Source organism: Xenopus laevis, chromosome 3L (genome assembly GCF_017654675.1).
Source record: "Xenopus laevis strain J_2021 chromosome 3L, Xenopus_laevis_v10.1, whole genome shotgun sequence".
NCBI lineage: Eukaryota > Metazoa > Chordata > Amphibia > Anura > Pipidae > Xenopus > Xenopus laevis.
The window spans coordinates 20,605,351-20,624,283 of NC_054375.1; the positions used below are offsets into that span (position 1 = coordinate 20,605,351).

The following is an 18,933-nucleotide window of genomic DNA, read 5'->3' on the forward strand; positions in this document are numbered from 1 at the left end:
ATACATTTCCTTGGTTCCGGACACTTCTTAATTTACAACCAAACTGAATGTAGGGGGAAACATTTCAGTAGTTCTAGGGCTGGCAGTAATAACCATATATGAAGGCACAGGATGTACATTTCTTTGGTCCTGCCACGGTTTTTAATATTACAACCAAACTGATTGTGTATGCTTCCAGTGGCTTGGGGCCGACTAAGACAATAACCAAATATAAATGTACATGTTATACATTTCTCTGGTGTGGACACCAATTAATATAACAACCAAACTGAAGGTATGGTCAGTGATTGGTGTGGGAAGGATTAAGGCATTTTCCAGATGGTGCCTATACAGCTATCAGGTTGGTATGTAAGCATGGTAACATAAGTAAATGTTCTAGTGGCCCTGTGTCATGTTTGTTTTATACAACTTTTGAGTTAAGTTAAAAGCATGGACTACTCTTGCAAACTAGCAACTTGGGTATCATAGGCTTAATGTAGCACTAAGACAGGCTTAAATGCAGGAGTCAAGTCGGGTATAAGTATTATAAACTTATTTAAATGCAGCAGCTATGCTTAGGATAATTTTATTATCTTATATACAGCAGTCAATATTGGCTTAAGGGACAGTGTCAGGGTAAGTATGACCCAACCAATATATAAATTATAGATGCATTAAAGGTAGGTCCCATTACGTATGACATGGAGGTAATTGATTTAAACATATATCTGGTCTAAATGGATTGGCTGGGGCCAATTCTGACTTATACAAGGGTTATGTGAGATATAGTATTGACAAAGGTCAATATAGGCATGTGAATACACCGGTTTGAGTAGTGGTCAGTTCTGGTTCAAATGGCTATCCGGTAAGTGCGCTTATGCAGCAGCCAAGCAGCAGATAGTTATACAATTGCTGTATTATAACAGCTGACTTGTAGACCACAACCATTGAGGTACAGGTGGTCCATATTATTACATTCACACTTGTTGGTTGGCAATAATCAGCCATGGGAAGTCAATAATTAGAATAAGTGATCTATGACTGGACTTATGCCTGCTTATCTGAAATAGAAGCGATAGAATGTATCCCGCTTTTGCAATAGGGTAGGCCTTGGGCTAATTATGTGCATGTATATATTTATCTATCTATAAATATTCGTGTGTAGGTATATGATGTTATATTATATATGAAGGTTCAGCAAGGATACTAATACTGCCACAGCCTGAGCCTCAGGAAGATAACTTATTACTCCTTGGGAGTGGCAAAGGCTCCGTATGTTCTGAGGGTAAACCAAGGTCTATTAACATATCTGGTATGATTTTCATCAGGATCTTTTACTTTGGCTATGGGTGTTCAACTTATTATCTGGCCTCAGTCTAGAAGACAGTGGGCACAGCAGTCAGTGCAAAATTAGTTACTGTGTATGCACTGGGTTCACTGCTGCCTCATGGTTTTGGAGCTTTGCTAGGAGGTATACCATATCACAGACCTATCCAGCCTACCTCAAGTACATCCAGGGACCAATTGGCTTACTGAAGGAATATTCATTGGCCATATTATATTAATGGATGTCATATAGAGTGGGTTGTAAAATTAGGTACACACCATCAATGTGACTGTAGCCAAGGTCGCAGACCCATGGTTAAAAAAAACAAAAAAAAAACAAAAAAAAAAAACGGTTTACATCAAGTTTATTTTTCACAGGGTCAAGATAACAAATTATTCTTCTCTCTTGATAACCCTTATTGATGATCGAAGGCATGTGGGATTTTTTTTTTCTTTTTAAGAGTCTATGCTAATTTGTGACTTGCCTTTCAGACCGCCATAGACTGACCTAGCTAATTGAGGTTGGTATTCCATAGGTTACCATCAGGTCAGGATGTTTACAAACATTGTCTTATTGAAATTATGCTTTCTGGACTAAGTCTGCAGTATCGGCCTTTAGGAAAGGCCCTGGTTATGGCATATCTAACCATAGACATAGACATCCTAGTATAGGTAGTAGAGGGGTTCCAATCTAGAACAATAGGTGGATAATTCTATCCCCATATATATATATTTATCCCCATACCTAGATTATTTCTGATCTTGGATATTTAAGAATAGTCTCAGTGAGCTGTCTAGGTTCCAAGCTGGAACACTAGGATAAGAAGTATTGTATTGGTTAGTTATACTTCATGGAATCGGTTAATTCCTTCCCATTTGGTAGACTCATGGGAGCATGCCAAACAGATTTGGTTCTAGGCCCAATCTAGGGTATACGCTGACTTCAATTATGTCCAGGTCACATCCTTGAAGGCTCGAGTACTGTATCATTGCAAGGATATGCATATCTGCATGTATTACTGTTATGATGCCCACTCCATTGGGCATGCAAATGTTTAATATCCAGACTTGTTTGGTGAAGGATCATGAGCTAATGATAAGAACAATTTCAACCCGCATAGGAAGATTGCCTAGGCTACTGTATGCTCCTAGATACCTCACCTGGCAGGTAAGGTATGCCCTTAGGGGCGGCAGTCTGTCTCCATGAGTCGCTCTATGGACTCTTCATGGATAGAATGCATGTGTTATGGTCCAGGACAAATACAAGTTCCTTATGTGCCCTGTAGATTTTAGTATCGAGGAGACGGGGGAGCTCCACTAGGTGATGCCATGTATCTGTAGTGTTCTACAGATGTGGAGCATGTAGAATACGAGTGAATGTTTTCTTTCCCCTACTAAGTCATCTTTTACAGGTACCATGCTTTTGAGCTATTTGAGCTTTTGGGCACTCTTGGTTGTCACAGCTGCGCTGGTAAGTAGTGTGAGCGAGACTCTGGAGAAGTTACTCTGGGTTTCTATCCACTTCTCCTTCAACTTCTCTTTCAGTGGAGTTGGTTCTCTCCTTTCAGGTGGAAGTGTCAGACTGGATTCACACTCCGTAGTATTACTTTGGTGTGGGTTCTGCCTCTAAAGAGTCCTGTTTCTTCTTTTTCTCTGACAGTCCATTTCCTCTGAAGAAAGAGTTCACGGGTTTTCTACAAGGTATTCTCTGTTCACCTGTAGAGGTTTCACTCTTCTAAGTTTTATCTGGAATAGATTACACTTGGCCAGGTGTCTTTATGTGGAACAATTACCCTCCCATTGGGGATATTAGCTTGCTACGTCCCATTACGTATGACATGGAGTTGTCCAGTGAAAAGAGAAAATTATATCATACTTACCGTAATTTTCCTTTCATGGACAACTCCATGTCATAGTTCCCATCCCTTTTTCGGTAGTTTCTAGAAGCTTATTACGAGACACCGGATTTGGGGGTGGGGTTGGGCTTTTAAAGCTTTGGGGAGGGTCCTTCTGACGGGAGCACTGGGGCGGGGGCTATCCCGTTACGTATGACATGGAGTTGTCCATGAAAGGAAAATTACGGTAAGTATGATATAATTTTCTCTTTTTTCTTTGTTACCACCATAAGCTTATATAATACTTATAAGATAACAGACGAGCCTGGCTGGTAAAAATGCTACTTGTTGACAATGTTATTAATAGGGAAAAACTATAAAAATATAGGATGGCCACCCTAGCCCTGGAAGGCCAAATCCAACACTGCAGCCCAATGAGATCACAATCCTAAACTAAGACAGGGAGAACATTTCCAAAATCACCTCCAGTAGCATCCCCCCTCACTTAATTTCATACGTGACCCTTGTGAACATGCCAGTACAAGCAATTGGTCAAATGGTCTGCAATGGGTGGGGGTGTGTTTGATACCTATTTTTAAGCCAAACATATAGCCATTATTAAGGCTATCATTAACTCTTCTGCCTTAAAACAGAGCAATTTGATTCCTGCCATGCATTTGTGCCATTAAGGATAATATTCTGTTTCTGCATTGAGTACCATTTTAAGATGATAGACATTTTGACATTTCAGCAATCTTTCCAACCAGCGCCTACTGTAATTGTTCCCAAAATGCCTGCTTAATTCCCTAGGTGTTCACAGTTTTACTCAACCTTCCCTGGCTGAGGCTTTCCCTCTGTACTAATAATATTCTACCATTGATCCTGGATCATAACAAATATAGCTTTGGATTACTATTAAGTTTCCATGAATCGTCTCTGTGTTTGGGATCATTTGTCTTCATTTTTGTATATCAAAAGCACCAGGGGTCACTTTTAAGGAAATGCAACTGGGAGAAATAGATAACAGAATATCTGGAATAATTTCTCAGTAACCACTTGACCTTCAATTCATTGCTAAATGAGTAGTGCCAGGTTTTTAAGGGCTGAGATGCAAGCCTTAATAATGATGTTTAAAATCATTTTTAAATTTTGGATTTATTTTATTAAAATGGGCTGATAAAAGCTGCCAACTCAGCCCCTCCAAACTTTAGCAATTAATAACCCAATTGGTTGGGCAGGTTTAAGAATCCTTTTAAGCAAGGACCAAATCAATCAAAGTCATAATCCAGTTGTTGGCCTGGGGGCCAAACGATTACATCATTCTATTGCATTGGTGGCCAAATCATTAGACAAGTGAATCTCACTATGTATGTAATAGAAACAATATGGCAGCTTTAACATATAGGTATAAATGCAAAAATACGGAGGTTCTACAATGATATATAATTCATGTATATGTCCCATTTAATGGGTTCCTCCAAGTACTGTAAAGTAAATGTGATTATAAATCACATGAATTATATATATATATAGAACATATGGAATTACATACATGACAATCAATACCGGTACAAAAGGTGAGGAAGGCCCTATGCAAAGGGCATACACTCTAATGGGAAGGGAGTAATACACAAGGTGTGGGAGTGGGCAAGATTGAATTAAGTGGGTGCAAAATGTGGTACTGTATGTGGTGTTGCATTTGGTAGTTAAGCAGAGTGAGGGTAGGCTTCTCGAAAGAAGTGCGTTTTAAGAGATTTCTTGAAAGCAGAAAGGTTCAGAGAAAGTCGGACAGTTCCAGAGTTCCAGAGGAGGGGTGCAGCCCTTGCAAAGTCTTGAATGCGAGCATGTGAGGAGGTAATGAGAGAAGAGTTGAGTAGCAGGTCAGTAGAGGAGCGTAGTAAGCGGTTGGGTGAGTATATAGAGATGAGTTCAGAGATGTTGGGTGGGGAAAAGTTATGAAGTGCTTTGAATGTCAGGGTCATTAATTTGAATTTGATTCTGAAAGGTAGCGGAAGCCAGTACAGGGATTGACAGAATCGCGTGGCAGAGGAGGAGCGGTTGCTGAGGTTTATGAGCCTCACAGCAGTGTTCATTATGGACTGGAGAGGTGACAGTCTCTGGAGGGGAAGGCCAATTAAAAGAGAGTTACAGTAGTCTAGACGTGATATGACGAGAGAGTGAATAAGAATTTTGGCAGCATCTTGGGTGATAAATGATCGTATTTTGGATATGTTCCTTAGGTGGAAGTGACATGATTTAATAAGTGACTGGATATGAGGAGTGAATGACAGGGCAGAATCTAGGATAACCCCAAGGCACCGGGCCTGGGGAGAGGGGGTGATAGTGGAATTGTTAGCTATGATGGATACTTCCGGGATGTTACTGGTGTTAGTTGGAGGAAAGAGAACCATTTCCGTTTTAGAGAGGTTTAATTTAAGGTAGCGTTGTGACATCCAGGTAGAGGTAGCGGACAGGCAGGAGGAGACGCGAGTTAGGAGTTCTGGGTTGAGATCAGGAGATGAGAGATAGATCTGAGTATCGTCAGCATAGAGGTGGTAGTGGAAACCATACTAGTTGATTAATTTGCAGAAGGAAGAAGTATAGAGGGAGAATAGTAGTTGTCCCAGGACAGAGCCTTGAGGAACCCCAACAGAAAGAGGTAGGGGAGAAGATGCTAATCCGTTGTAGGAGACACTGAAGGAATGATTGGTGATGTAAGAAGAGAACCAGGACAGGGCTGTGTCACGAAGGCCAAGCGAATGGAGGAGGAGAGGGTGATCTACAGTGTCAAATGCAGCTGAGAGATCAGCAGTATTAGTAGTGAGAAATGATTGTTGGATTTTGCGGTTAAAAGGTCATTAGTTAGTCGAGTCAGGGCAGTTTCAGTGGAGTGTTGTGGCTTAAAACCAGATTGTAGGGGGTCCAGCAGGTTATTGTCAGAGAGGAATGAGGTTAGTCGGTTGTAGACTAGGCGCTCAAGTAGTTTAGAGATGAAAGGTAGCAGAGAGATAAGTCGGAGGTTGTCAAGATTGGAGGGATCAAGAGATGTTTTTTTCAGAATGGGGGTGAAAATAGTATGTTTTAGTTGAGAAAGAAACAGTCCAGCTGAGAGTGAAAGATTAAATAGGTGAGTTAAGGCTTTGATTAGACAATGATTGGTATTGCGTGGAAGTTTTGAGGGAATTAGATCAAGCGGGCAGGTGGTAAGGTGAGAAGAGGCCAAAAGCTTTGAGACTTCCTCATCAGTGACAGGGGTGAAGGAGAACAGGAGAGACTGGGGAGTTTGAAGGGAGGGTGGTGGAAGTCTAGGGGGGTTGAGTGGTGTAATGTCCCTTCTGATAGTGTCAATTTTGTTTTTAAAGTGTTCAGCAATATCTTGAGCAGAGACAGATGTGCACGGAGGGGCTGGAGAAGGGGAAAGGAGAGTGTTAAAGGTGGAGAAAAGTTGTGCTGGTTTTTTAGAAAGGGAGTTAATGAGTGAAGCAAAGTATGTTTTTTTGGCTTGGAAGAGGCTGGTGTTATAGGAGCGCAAGGCAGATTTGTAGCTCCAAAAGTCTGATTCTGAGAGGGATTTGCACCAGCGATGCTCAAGTGCACGTGAGTGTCTTTGGAGCGCTTTTGTATGAGCAGTATGCCAAGGTTGAAGTGGTTTGGGTCTAGCACGTTTAGTTTTTATAGGAGTAAGCTCATTAAGGGCAGTGGTGAATGTAACAGTGTCCTCCCTGAGATTCCCTGGAACCAAACAATATTATATAGACTAGAGATTTCAGAGCCAGTAAAACCCTGCAAGGAATCCACAGCACTAAGGGACCATAAGCATTTGCCCAGCTGGGTGACGATTCACGGCCAGGAACTTGTAATTGAGTCTCTGTAGGATGGTGCCTGGGGAAAAGAATAAAGTCAGGGACAGTGGCTATATTGCATGCCGCTATCAATATTAGTCTCCATAGAACTCTCTATGGATTGCACATTGAATGCTCTATTCCAGGCATGCCCATACTTTACTAATGTGAGGTCTACTTTTAAGAATATTGTCCCAGTATGATCTACAACTGTAAAAACATACTTTTCCATGGAAAATATTACTTAAATATTGATTTATGAGAAAATTATTATAATATTATTATATTTAAACCTCTATTTCTCATGCATGAAATAGGAGGGTGATTTAGACCAGCTGTTTGCTGGCAGTGTCTTGAGGTCTACTGATGTCTAACTAAAGGTCTACTGGTAGGTCTCGATCTATCTTTTGGACACCCTTGCTCTATTCTAAATAAATAGACTGAGTTTAAAGAGGCAGCCACTTCCCCTGTAAATCCACATACATATTAAGCTTGCCATAGATTTTATCCTTTGTGCAACAAACACTCGTTCATTTCAGTCTATTGAACTACCATTAAAGGGGTTGTTCACCTTTGAGATAACTTTTAATATGACGTAGAGAGTGACATTCTGAAATAATTTGCAATCTGTTATTTTTTTATTATTGAAGGTTTTTGAGTTATGTAGCTTTTTATTCAGCAGCTCTTCAATTTGCATTTTAAGAAATCTGGTAACTAGGGCCCAGATTACCACCATGCATTGATTTTTTTAGACGGACAGTGACGCCCATTTGAAAGCTGCAAAGAATCTGAACAAAAAGACAAATAACTATAAAACTATAAAAAATAAATAATGAAAAAAAATTGAAAAGTTGCTTAACCCTTTAAGTGCCACAGAACGTAGAATCTACGTTCTGAGGCAAAGTAACTTGAAATGCCACAGAACGTAGATTCTACGTTCTGCAGCATTTCCCCCAGGCCAGGAAGCGATGCGCACAAAAAACCGGCGCATCGCTTCTAACACGCACAGATCCCCCTAGGCAACGAGCAGAGGCGGTTCACTTACCGGATCGCTTCCTCGATCGTCCCAGGCAGCCAATGGGAGCAGTGGAGACCACGAGGAGCACACTGATGACGTCTCCACTGCTCCCCCTATAAATAACTCCCCCCAACTGTCACACCTTCCCTCCTGCTGCGCACTTATGGTTGCTGGAGTTCCCCCTGCTGCCTGTCTGAGCTTTGATCGCTGGATTGGTCGCCTGGATTGCCTGGATTCAACATTGTGAGCTGAACTGCACCTCTCTACACCCTTTACTTTACATATTCTCTCTAAAAAAAAAAAATCTTTTTTTTTTTCTTTTTTTTTCTTCTGTCTTTGGCCTTAGCACACTTACAGGCAACTTTGCCAAGCTCACACTCACACTCCCACACTCACACACTCACACACACACACTCACACACACACACTCACACTTACACACTTACTTTCTTACTTTTTATCTCTACTTATTTTTTACTTTGCTTTCTTTAGTCATTTGTCTTTATTTGTTGCTCAAACTTTATTTCTGCTCTGATTTGATTGCGTTTTACTGTTTTTTGGCCATTTTCATCATTGGTTTGTGATTTTATTGCACTTTTATTGCGCTATTACTTGTTTTGTTCTCATCCGTTTCTGTTTGCAGTGACGCTGGTGGATCTAGATTTCTGACCACCGATTTCACTCCAATAACTTCATTTTATTGCTTTTAGTGATTTTATTACGTTTATTCTTTATATTTTTCTTTACTGCTGGTTTAGTTTTCTAGAAAAGTTTTCCCCTACCCAAATAACTGTTCACTGTATTGCTTTTGGTGGTTTTATTACGTTTACCCTTTGCATTGTTCTTTGCTGCTAGTTTAGTTCCCCAAAAAACTTTCCATTTGCAGTGACGCTGGTGGATCTATAGTTCTGACCACCAATTTCACTCCAATAACAGTTTTTTTATTGCTTTAGCTGTTTTTACTGCTTGCTTAGTTCCCCCGAAAAAGTTCCCTTTGTAGGTCACTAGAGAATCTAGGACCCTTGACCGCTGATTTTAGTGTATTCGCTGTTCTTTTATTGCTTTGAGTAGTGTTGCATTTTAGTGATTTTTTCAGGAGTTTTCTTTGCACTGTTTATTGCACACTTTATTGCTTGTTTAGTGCCCCAAAAGATAGTTCCCTTTGCTGTGACACCATTTAGTGGTCTTATTCTGTTTTCTGATTTTAGGTGATTGTTCCAGAAAGTCAGGGATTACGTGGATTGTAAACTGTGCCATATCTTTATTCCATAGCATTCCATAAGGTTCATTTGTTCAAGCTCAAGGTTTTTTCCTTCTGCTTGTTTGTATTGGTCATATCTTGCTGCCTTGCTTTTTTTTCTTCTTCTGGTTGTTTCTGTTAGCAGGGGTTAACTGTTGGTCATATCTTGCTGCCTTGCTTTTTTTTTTTCTTCTGGTTGTTTATATTAGCAGGGGTTAACTGTTGGTCATATCTTGCTGCCTTGCTTTTTTTTCTTCTTCTGGTTGTTTCTGTTAGCAGGGGTTAACTGTTGGTCATATCTTGCAGCCTTGCTTTTTTTTTTTCTTCTGGTTGTTTATATTAGCAGGGGTTAACTGTTGGTCATATCTTGCTGCCTTGCTTTTTTTTTTCTTCTGGTTGTTTCTGTTAGCAGGGGTTAACTTTTGGTCATATCTTGCAGCCTTGCTTTTTTTTTTCTTCTGGTTGTTTATATTAGCAGGGGTCTCAGTCATCTTGCTGTCTTGCTTTTTTTTTTTTTTTTTATTCTGGTTGTTTCTGTTAGCAGGGGTTAACTGTTGGTCATATCTTGCAGCCTTGCTTTTTTTTTTTCTTCTGGTTGTTTATATTAGCAGGGGTCTCAGTCATCTTGCTGGCTTGCTTTTTTTTTTTTTTCTTGTGGTTGATTGTATTAGCTTTTTTTTTTATTTGTTTGACTTGCCTATTGATTCTTAGCTTTGTAGTTGTCTGTAAATTTCTGGCACAATGGCCAAACGGTTTTATACCGCTGAGGAAGCGGCTAGGTATTGCGAGGACTCCAGCTCAGAGGAATTTAGCAATTCCGATTCTGAGTATGTCCCATCTGATGACTCTAGTGAGGAATCAGAGATTGGTGATAGCAGCACTATTAGCGCAGAGGCTAGTAGTGGCGGCACGCTTACTGCTGAAGAAGCAGAGGAAGAGGCAGAGGCAGAGGCTGGTGGCAGTGTGCCAGATGCACCCATGGAGGTTGAAGAGGGTGAGGGTAGTGATGATGCAGCAGTTGGAGCGCCTATGTGGGGGCCTCCCTGTAATTATGCCCCCGAAATTCCCCCATTCACTGCAGTCGCGGGCGTCAAGGTGGACACCACTAACTTTCAAATTATAGATTTCTTCAATCTTTTTATCACAGAGGCCATCCTACAGGACATGGTCCAGTACACAAATTTATACGCTGAGCAGTATCTTGCCAGCCACCCTTTACCAGGGTATTCAAGAGCCCAGGCGTGGTATCCCACTACTGTAAATGAAATCAAAAGATTCCTGGCGCTCACATTGGCAATGGGACTCGTAGAACGCAATACCTTAGCTTCATACTGGGATACCACTACAGTCCTTTCCATCCCTCTTTTTTCAGCCGTTATGCCAAGAAACCGCTACCAAATTTTACTGCGGTTTCTTCATTTTAGCAACAATGCAGCGGCTGTTCCCCCTAATGAGCCCGGTCACGACAGGCTTTACAAATTGAGGCCCCTTATAGATAGCCTGTCTCAGCGCTTCGCAGAGGTCTACACCCCCTCCCAAAATATATGTGTGGACGAGTCCCTTTTGCTCTTCAAAGGGCGCCTAAGATTCCGCCAATACATCCCTAGTAAGCGTTCTCGCTATGGGATGAAATTTTACAAACTCTGCGAAAGCAGCACGGGCTATACTAATTCTTTCATGTTCTATGAGGGAAAGGACACTAATTTGGACCCCCCCGGTTGTCCCCTTGATTTGACTGCCAGTGGTAAAATTGTCTGGGAGCTCATATCTCCACTGTTGGGCCGAGGTTACCACTTATACGTGGATAACTTCTACACTAGCGTCCCCTTATTTAGAACGCTTTACTGGTTGGACACCCCAGCCTGTGGCACCGTTAGGCAAAACCGCAAAGGACTGCCTAAGGAACTGGTGCAAAAGAAATTAAAACGTGGAGAAGTTTATGCTCTTAGAAGTGATGAGCTCCTGGCACTAAAATTTGCAGACACAAAAAATGTTTGTATGCTTACTACTATCCACAATGAGAGTGTAGTTGTCCAACACAGACGTGGCAGGCCCGCAAAATCAAAGCCACTCTGTTGTAAAGAATATAGTAAGCATATGGGTGGCGTTGATAAAACAGACCAAATTCAAACTTACTATGACGCCACCAGAAAAACCAGGGCCTGGTACAAAAAAGCAGCAATTTACATGATTCAAATGGCCCTTTATAATTCCTATGTCGTTTACAAGGCGGCAGTACCAGGCCCAAAATTGTCTTTATACAATTATCTGCTGCAACTGCTCCCTGCCCTTTTGTTTGGTGATGTACAGGAGGTTCCAGAAATGCCTGGCAATGACAATGTTGCCCGAATGGTGGGTAAGCATTTCATTGCACAAATTCCACCAACTCCTAATAAAAGATATGCCCAGAGAACTTGTAAGGTTTGCCGTTCCAGGGGTGTTCGAAAAGATGTGCGATATTTTTGTCCCAAGTGTCCTAGCAAGCCTGCTTTGTGTTTCCAACCCTGTTTTGAGGTGTACCACACTGTGGTACACTACGAGAGGCCATGAGTTGTGTTGGTAGGTTAGGGTTCTCTGGGTTTGTTGGTGGTAAAAGGATGTAGTAAACTTGGCATGCTCTGTTTTTATGCACATGCTGGCAAAGTGATGCTTTTTATTTCGTGTTTTTTTGAAGTTGTGATTGTGCAGTGGTTTTTCAGGTTCAAGCCCCTTTTGAGATATAACATTTCACACGCTAGGTGTCTATGCACACGCTAGCAATAACTGGTTAGGTGTGCTGGCAAAACGATGTGCTTTTTCTTTTGTATTTTGTGCAGTGGTTTTTCAGGTTCAAGACTCGGCAGACAGACGGCACTTCTGGAATAGGTTTATTGGGGTTGCTGCTGTAAAAACCTAACGTGTTTCGGGAGTAGATCCCTTAGTCATAGGTCCTATGACTAAGGGATCTACTCCCGAAACGCGTTAGGTTTTTACAGCAGCAACCCCAATAAACCTATTCCAGAAGTGCCGCCTGTCTGTCGAGTTTTGTAGCGTCCACAGTGGGGACACTGTTTGACTGAGCACCTGGATATAGGCAAGAGCGATGAACAGTAGCGGTCCTTCTTTGTTCTTTATTTTCAGGTTCAAGCCCCTTATTGAGATCTAACATTTTACGCTCTAGGTTTTTATGCACACGCTAGCGATAACTGGTTAGGTGTGCTGGCAGAATGATGCGCTTTTTTGTGTTTTGTGCAGTGGTTTTTTGGATTCAAGCCCCCCATCGAGTTCTAACATTTCACGCTCTAGGTTTTTATGCATGAACTAGCAATAACTGGTTATATGTGCTGGCAAAATGATGTGCATTTCTTTTGTTTTGTGCAGTGGTTTTTCAGATTCAAGCCCCCCTTGAGATTTAACATTTTGGCAGGTACCTACTTGGCTTATAACTAGGTTATAGATATTGGTAATCTATAGATATTGATAAAAAAAGTTTGACGATGCAAAAGTTGGCATTTTTTTTTCTGTATAGTAGTGATCTTGGTAGTGATTTATGGTGTAGAATTTGGCACAGGGTGAGCAATTTTTTTGTGCAGTGTAGCAGTAAAAACAATTGTATGTAGGTTTGTTCTTAGTCTATGCATTCAGTTTTTGTGTTGAGCTATGGTGCTTTAGGCCAGTTGTAGTTTTATGTAGTTATGCATTTGTATTGCGCTGGTGCAATAGCAAACTGAGGTGCTGGTTGGTCGAGAGGGCGCACGATAGAACTTGTGGTGTGTGATGAATACATGGGATGATGTGCATCTCTAATGCTGATGCCACAAGTTTTTTTTTTTTACTGGCACCTCAAAAGCTCCTCTATCAGCGCATTTATCTATAGTTTTGTCTGTATTTCTGGGCAACATTTGCATTTGTTTTTGTAGATTTAGGCATCTCTGGATTTGTGGGTAGCATGTCTTCAGTTTTCGGTTTTTGAGCACAGGGTGGCGGAACACTATGGTCTTCCATTTAGAATTGTTTATAGTGTAGGCATTCAGAATCTTTTTCCCGAAAAGTTGTGGTTGGAACAATCCATTTTTTTTGTACTTGTAGCGCACATTGAATATTTATGCAGTAATTAGGTTGGACAAGTTGCAGTGGCTCTGTGAATAGGAATAGTACTTTGATCACGTGCCATGTCTGCCACCAGTAGGGCACCAGCTTTTTTACAAACTTCTGGTGTGCACTTCTTAGGACACTTGCATAATTTATGGGTCAAATGTACTATGGATTCTTGCAAAAATTAAGTTTTGTCCAAACGATCTCCACCTGTGTAGCTCACTTTCCTACTCAGGCCACACCAGCCAGGCCAAACTTTTACTCATGCAAAAAATGTAGGATAGGAAGGAGCATTACAATCCGCAGACTTGGCTGCAAAATACCTTTTATTGTCACAGCATGTTTCGGATCATCATGGATCCTTTTTCAAGTGAGGATCCATGATGATCCGAAACATGTTGTGACAATAAAGGTATTTTGCAGCCAAGTCTGCGGATTGTAATGCTCCTTCCTATCCTACATTTTTTGCATGAGTACTATGGATTCTGTTGGTAAATATATTTGCAAATGTGGTACAGATTTTGTCATTGGTGAAGTGTACGAAGAAGCACAACAGGACAGATGAAGTCGTTGCACAACAGGACAGATGAAACTCAGACGCTCCACTAAATCGAAAAGGGTGAGTGAAATATATTTTTGGGGTAGTGGGGCCCAGATGCAGATCCATCAGAGTAGTCCCAAAATTATTGGGTATAAATCTAACTTTGTAAATTGTCTTTTCCTTTATTTCAGACCAAAGCACTGAGTTCTACAAAGGATTGTGGCCACAATTATCCACGTAGTAAAGCAGGAATGGCATCTCTGAATAGTTGAAGGTGTTTATTTTCAAGATATCTATAGTTTGTGGGGGTTATTTTATTGGTTAGGGACAGTTTAGGATAAAATATGGATGCATTCACATAACTTCACAGCCCGAATATTATGCATTGTGCCTGTGTTGGGGTGTTGGGTGGCTGCGTCTCTATGTGTATCCATACATATGGGGTATCGTTTTATTCAGGGGAACTTGCAGATTGCCATTGAGCAGGTTTTTGTTAGTTGTCATGGAAACTTAGGGAGAAATCGAACTTTGTAACTCTCTTTTCCTTTATTTCAGACCAAATTGCTGTCTTCTACAAAGAACTGCGGCCACAATTCTCTGTGTAGAAAAGAAAGAATGGCATCTTTGAAAAGCTGAAGAAGTGTACTTTTAGGAAATAGATGGCTTGTGGGGGTTATTTCACAGGTAAGGGGCAGTTTAGAATGAAAAGAGTTGAGAACTGCACATAAATTCACAGCCCCAATTTTATGCATTGTGCCTGTTTTGAGGTGTTCGGTGGCTGCGTCTCTATGTGTATCCATACGTATGGAGTATCGTTCTATTCAGGGGAACTTGCAGATTGTCATTGAGCAGGTTTTTTTTAGTTGCCATGGAAACTTAGGGAGAAATCGAACTTTTTAACTCTCTTATCCTTTATTTCAGACCAAATCGCTGACTTCTACGAACGACTGCAGACACAATCCTCCATGTAGAAAAGCAAGAATGGCATCTTTGAATAGGTGAAGAAGTGTACTTTTCGGACATATATGGTTTGTGGGGGTTATTTCACAGTTTGGGGGGTGTTTAGACTGAAAAACTGCAAGTAGTACACATAGAGAGCAGCCCCCAGATTTTCAACTGCAATTGCCCTTATGCGTTGCTCCTGTTTTGGGGTGTTTGGGGGCTACGTCTCTATGTTTATCCATACATATGGGGTATTGTTCTATTCAGGGGAACTTGCAGATTGTCATTGAGCAGGTTTTTTTTAGTTGCCATGGAAACTTAGGGAGAAATCGAACTTTGTAACTCTTTTTTCCTTTATTTCAGACCAAACCGCTGACTTCTACGAACGACTGCGGACCCAATCCTCCATGTAGAAAAGCAAGAATGGCATCTTTGAATAGGTGAAGAAGTGTACTTTTCGGACATATATGGTTTGCAGGGGTTATTTTACAGTTTGGGGGGTGTTTAGACTGAAAAACTACAAGTAGTACACATAGAGCGCAGCCCCCAGATTTTCAACTGCAATTGGCCTTATGCGTTGCTCCTGTTTTGGGGTGTTTGGGGGCTGCGTCTCTATGTTTATCCATACATATGGGGTATTGTTCTATTCAGGAGAACTTGCAGATTGTCATTGAGCAGGTTTTTTTTAGTTGCCATGGAAACTTAGGGAGAAATTGAACTTTGTAACTCTTTTTTCCTTTATTTCAGACCAAATCGCTGACTTCTACGAACGACTGCGGACCCAATCCTCCATGTAGAAAAGCAAGACTGGCATCTTTGAATAGGTGAAGAAGTGTACTTTTCGGACATATATGGTTTGTAGGGGTTATTTTACAGTTTGGGGGGTGTTTAGACTGAAAAACTACAAGTAGTACACATAGAGCGCAGCCCCCAGATTTTCAACTGCAATTGGCCTTATGCGTTGCTCCTGTTTTGGGGTGTTTGGGGGCTGCGTCTCTATGTTTATCCATACATATGGGGTATTGTTCTATTCAGGAGAACTTGCAGATTGTCATTGAGCAGGTTTTTTTTAGTTGCCATGGAAACTTAGGGAGAAATTGAACTTTGTAACTCTTTTTTCCTTTATTTCAGACCAAATCGCTGACTTCTACGAACGACTGCGGACCCAATCCTCCATGTAGAAAAGCAAGACTGGCATCTTTGAATAGGTGAAGAAGTGTACTTTTCAGACATATATGGTTTGTAGGGGTTATTTTACAGTTTGGGGGGTGTTTAGACTGAAAAACTACAAGTAGTACACATAGAGCGCTGCCCCCAGATTTTCAACTGCAATTGCCCTTATGCGTTGCTCCTGTTTTGGGGTGTTTGGGTGCTGCGTCTCTATGTTTATCCATACATATGGGGTATTGTTCTATTCAGGAGAACTTGCAGATTGTCATTGAGCAGGTTTTTTTAGTTGCCATGGAAACTTAGGGAGAAATCGAACTTTGTAACTCTTTTTTCCTTTATTTCAGACCAAATCGCTGACTTCTACGAACGACTGCGGACCCAATCCTCCATGTAGAAAAGCAAGAATGGCATCTTTGAATAGGTGAAGAAGTGTACTTTTCGGACATATATGGTTTGTAGGGGTTATTTTACAGTTTGGGGGGTGTTTAGACTGAAAAACTACAAGTAGTGCACATAGAGAGCAGCCCCCAGATTTTCAACTGCAATTGGCCTTATGCGTTGCTCCGGTTTTGGGGTGTTTGGGGGCTGCGTCTCTATGTTTATCCATACATATGGGGTATTGTTCTATTCAGGAGAACTTGCAGATTGTCATTGAGCAGGTTTTTTTTAGTTGCCATGGAAACTTAGGGAGAAATCGAACTTTGTAATTCTTTTTTCCTTTATTTCAGACCATATCGCTGACTTCTACGAACGACTGCGGACCCAATCCTCCATGTAGAAAAGCAAGAATGGCATCTTTGAATAGGTGAAGAAGTGTACTTTTCGGACATATATGGTTTGCAGGGGTTATTTTACAGTTTGGGGGGTGTTTAGACTGAAAAACTACAAGTAGTACACATAGAGCGCAGCCCCCAGATTTTCAACTGCAATTGCCCTTATGCGTTGCTCCTGTTTTGGGGTGTTTGGCGGCTGCGTCTCTATGTTTAACCAAACATATGGGGTATTGTTCTATTCAGGAGAACTTGCAGATTGTCATTGAGCAGGTTTTTTTTAGTTGCCATGGAAACTTAGGGAGAAATTGAACTTTGTAACTCTTTTTTCCTTTATTTCAGACCAAATCGCTGACTTCTATGAACGACTGCGGACCCAATCCTCCATGTAGAAAAGCAAGAATGGCATCTTTGAATAGGTGAAGAAGTGTACTTTTTGGACATATATGGTTTGTAGGGGTTATTTTACAGTTTGGGGGGTGTTTAGACTGAAAAACTACAAGTAGTACACATAGAGCGCAGCCCCCAGATTTTCAACTGCAATTACCTTTATGTGTTGCTCCTGTTTTAGGGTGTTTGGGGGCTGCGTCTCTATGTTTATCCATACATATGGGGTATTGTTCTATTCAGGAGAACTTGCAGATTGTCATTGAGCAGGTTTTTTTTAGTTGCCATGGAAATTTAGGGAGAAATTGAACTTTGTAACTCTTTTTTCCTTTATTTCAGACCAAATCGCTGACTTCTACGAACGACTGCGGACACAATCCTCCATGTAGAAAAGCAAGAATGGCATCTTTGAATAGGTGAAGAAGTGTACTTTTCGGACATATATGGTTTGTAGGGGTTATTTTACAGTTTGGGGGGTGTTTAGACTGAAAAACTAAAAGTAGTACACATAGAGCGCAGCCCCCAGATTTTCAACTGCAATTACCCTTATGCGTTGCTCCTGTTTTAGGGTGTTTGGGGGCTGCCTCTCTATGTTTATCCATACATATGGGGTATCGTTCTATTCAGGAGAACTTGCAGATTGTCATTGAGCAGGTTTTTTTTAGTTGCCATGGAAACTTAGGGAGAAATTGAACTTTGTAACTCTTTTTTCCTTTATTTCAGACCAAATCGCTGACTTCTACGAACGACTGCGGACACAATCCTCCATGTAGAAAAGCAAGAATGGCATCTTTGAATAGGTGAAGAAGTGTACTTTTCGGACATATATGGTTTGTAGGGGTTATTTTACAGCTTGGGGGGTGTTTAGACTGAAAAACTAAAAGTAGTACACATAGAGCGCAGCCCCCAGATTTTCAACTGCAATTACCCTTATGCGTTGCTCCTGTTTTAGGGTGTTTGGGGGCTGCGTCTCTATGTTTATCCATACATATGGGGTATCGTTCTATTCAGGGGAACCTGCAGATTGTTATTGAGCAGGTTTTTGTTAGTTGCCATGGAAACTTAGGGAGAAATCTAACTTTGGAACTCTTTTTTCATTTATTTCAGACCAAATCGCTGACTTCTCCGAATGACTGCGCCCACAATTTTCCGTGTAGAAAAGCAACAATCGCATCTTTGAATAGCTGAAGAAGTGCACTTTTCGGACATATATGGTTTGTGGGGGTTATTTCACAGTTTGGGGGTGTTTAGACTGAAGAACTGCAAGTAGTACACATAGAGCGCAGCCCCCAGATTTTCAACTGCAATTGCCCTTATGCGTTGCTCCTGTTTTGGGGTATTTGGGGGCTGCGTCTCTATGTGTATCCATACATATGGGGTATCGTTTTATTCAAAAGAAGTTTGTCTTTCAAATTGTCTGTAGTTATAGCATTTAGAACGGTGTTATTTTGTCAGATTTACATTTGTTCCTGCGTCTTAGTTTGCATTTTAGAAAAAAACTAAAAATGCAACAAAAAAGCTCTAAATATCATGATGCACTGGTAAAATGTGTTTGAATTTTGAGTGAAAACTACACCACCCCTAGAAACCTGAAGGTCTGTAGTTTTTAAAAATACCAAACATGAAGGGATAAGTTAGATTTACATATAAGTTATGCAGCATTAACTGTCACGTGTGCTTATCTACTTTGTTCTGGTGTAAAATTATACAAACTGCTGTTTTAGTTTGGGGGTTACTCCTGGACAAAGAAAGTGGGTTACTGATACATATTTGGTATCGTTGGACTTGGCAGGATCTGGGCTTTTAGAA

The 18,933-nt window shown here is 41.0% G+C and overlaps 1 long non-coding RNA gene across 1 annotated transcript; it reads left to right on the top strand.

Moving 5' to 3' along the window:
- Nucleotides 1-14,807: 14,807 nt before the first annotated feature.
- Nucleotides 14,808-18,338, top strand: LOC121401154. The gene is made up of 2 exons (XR_005966148.1): nt 14,808-14,853; nt 18,232-18,338. It is a non-coding gene; the product is annotated as an uncharacterized LOC121401154 (long non-coding RNA).
- Nucleotides 18,339-18,933: the final 595 nt, after the last annotated feature.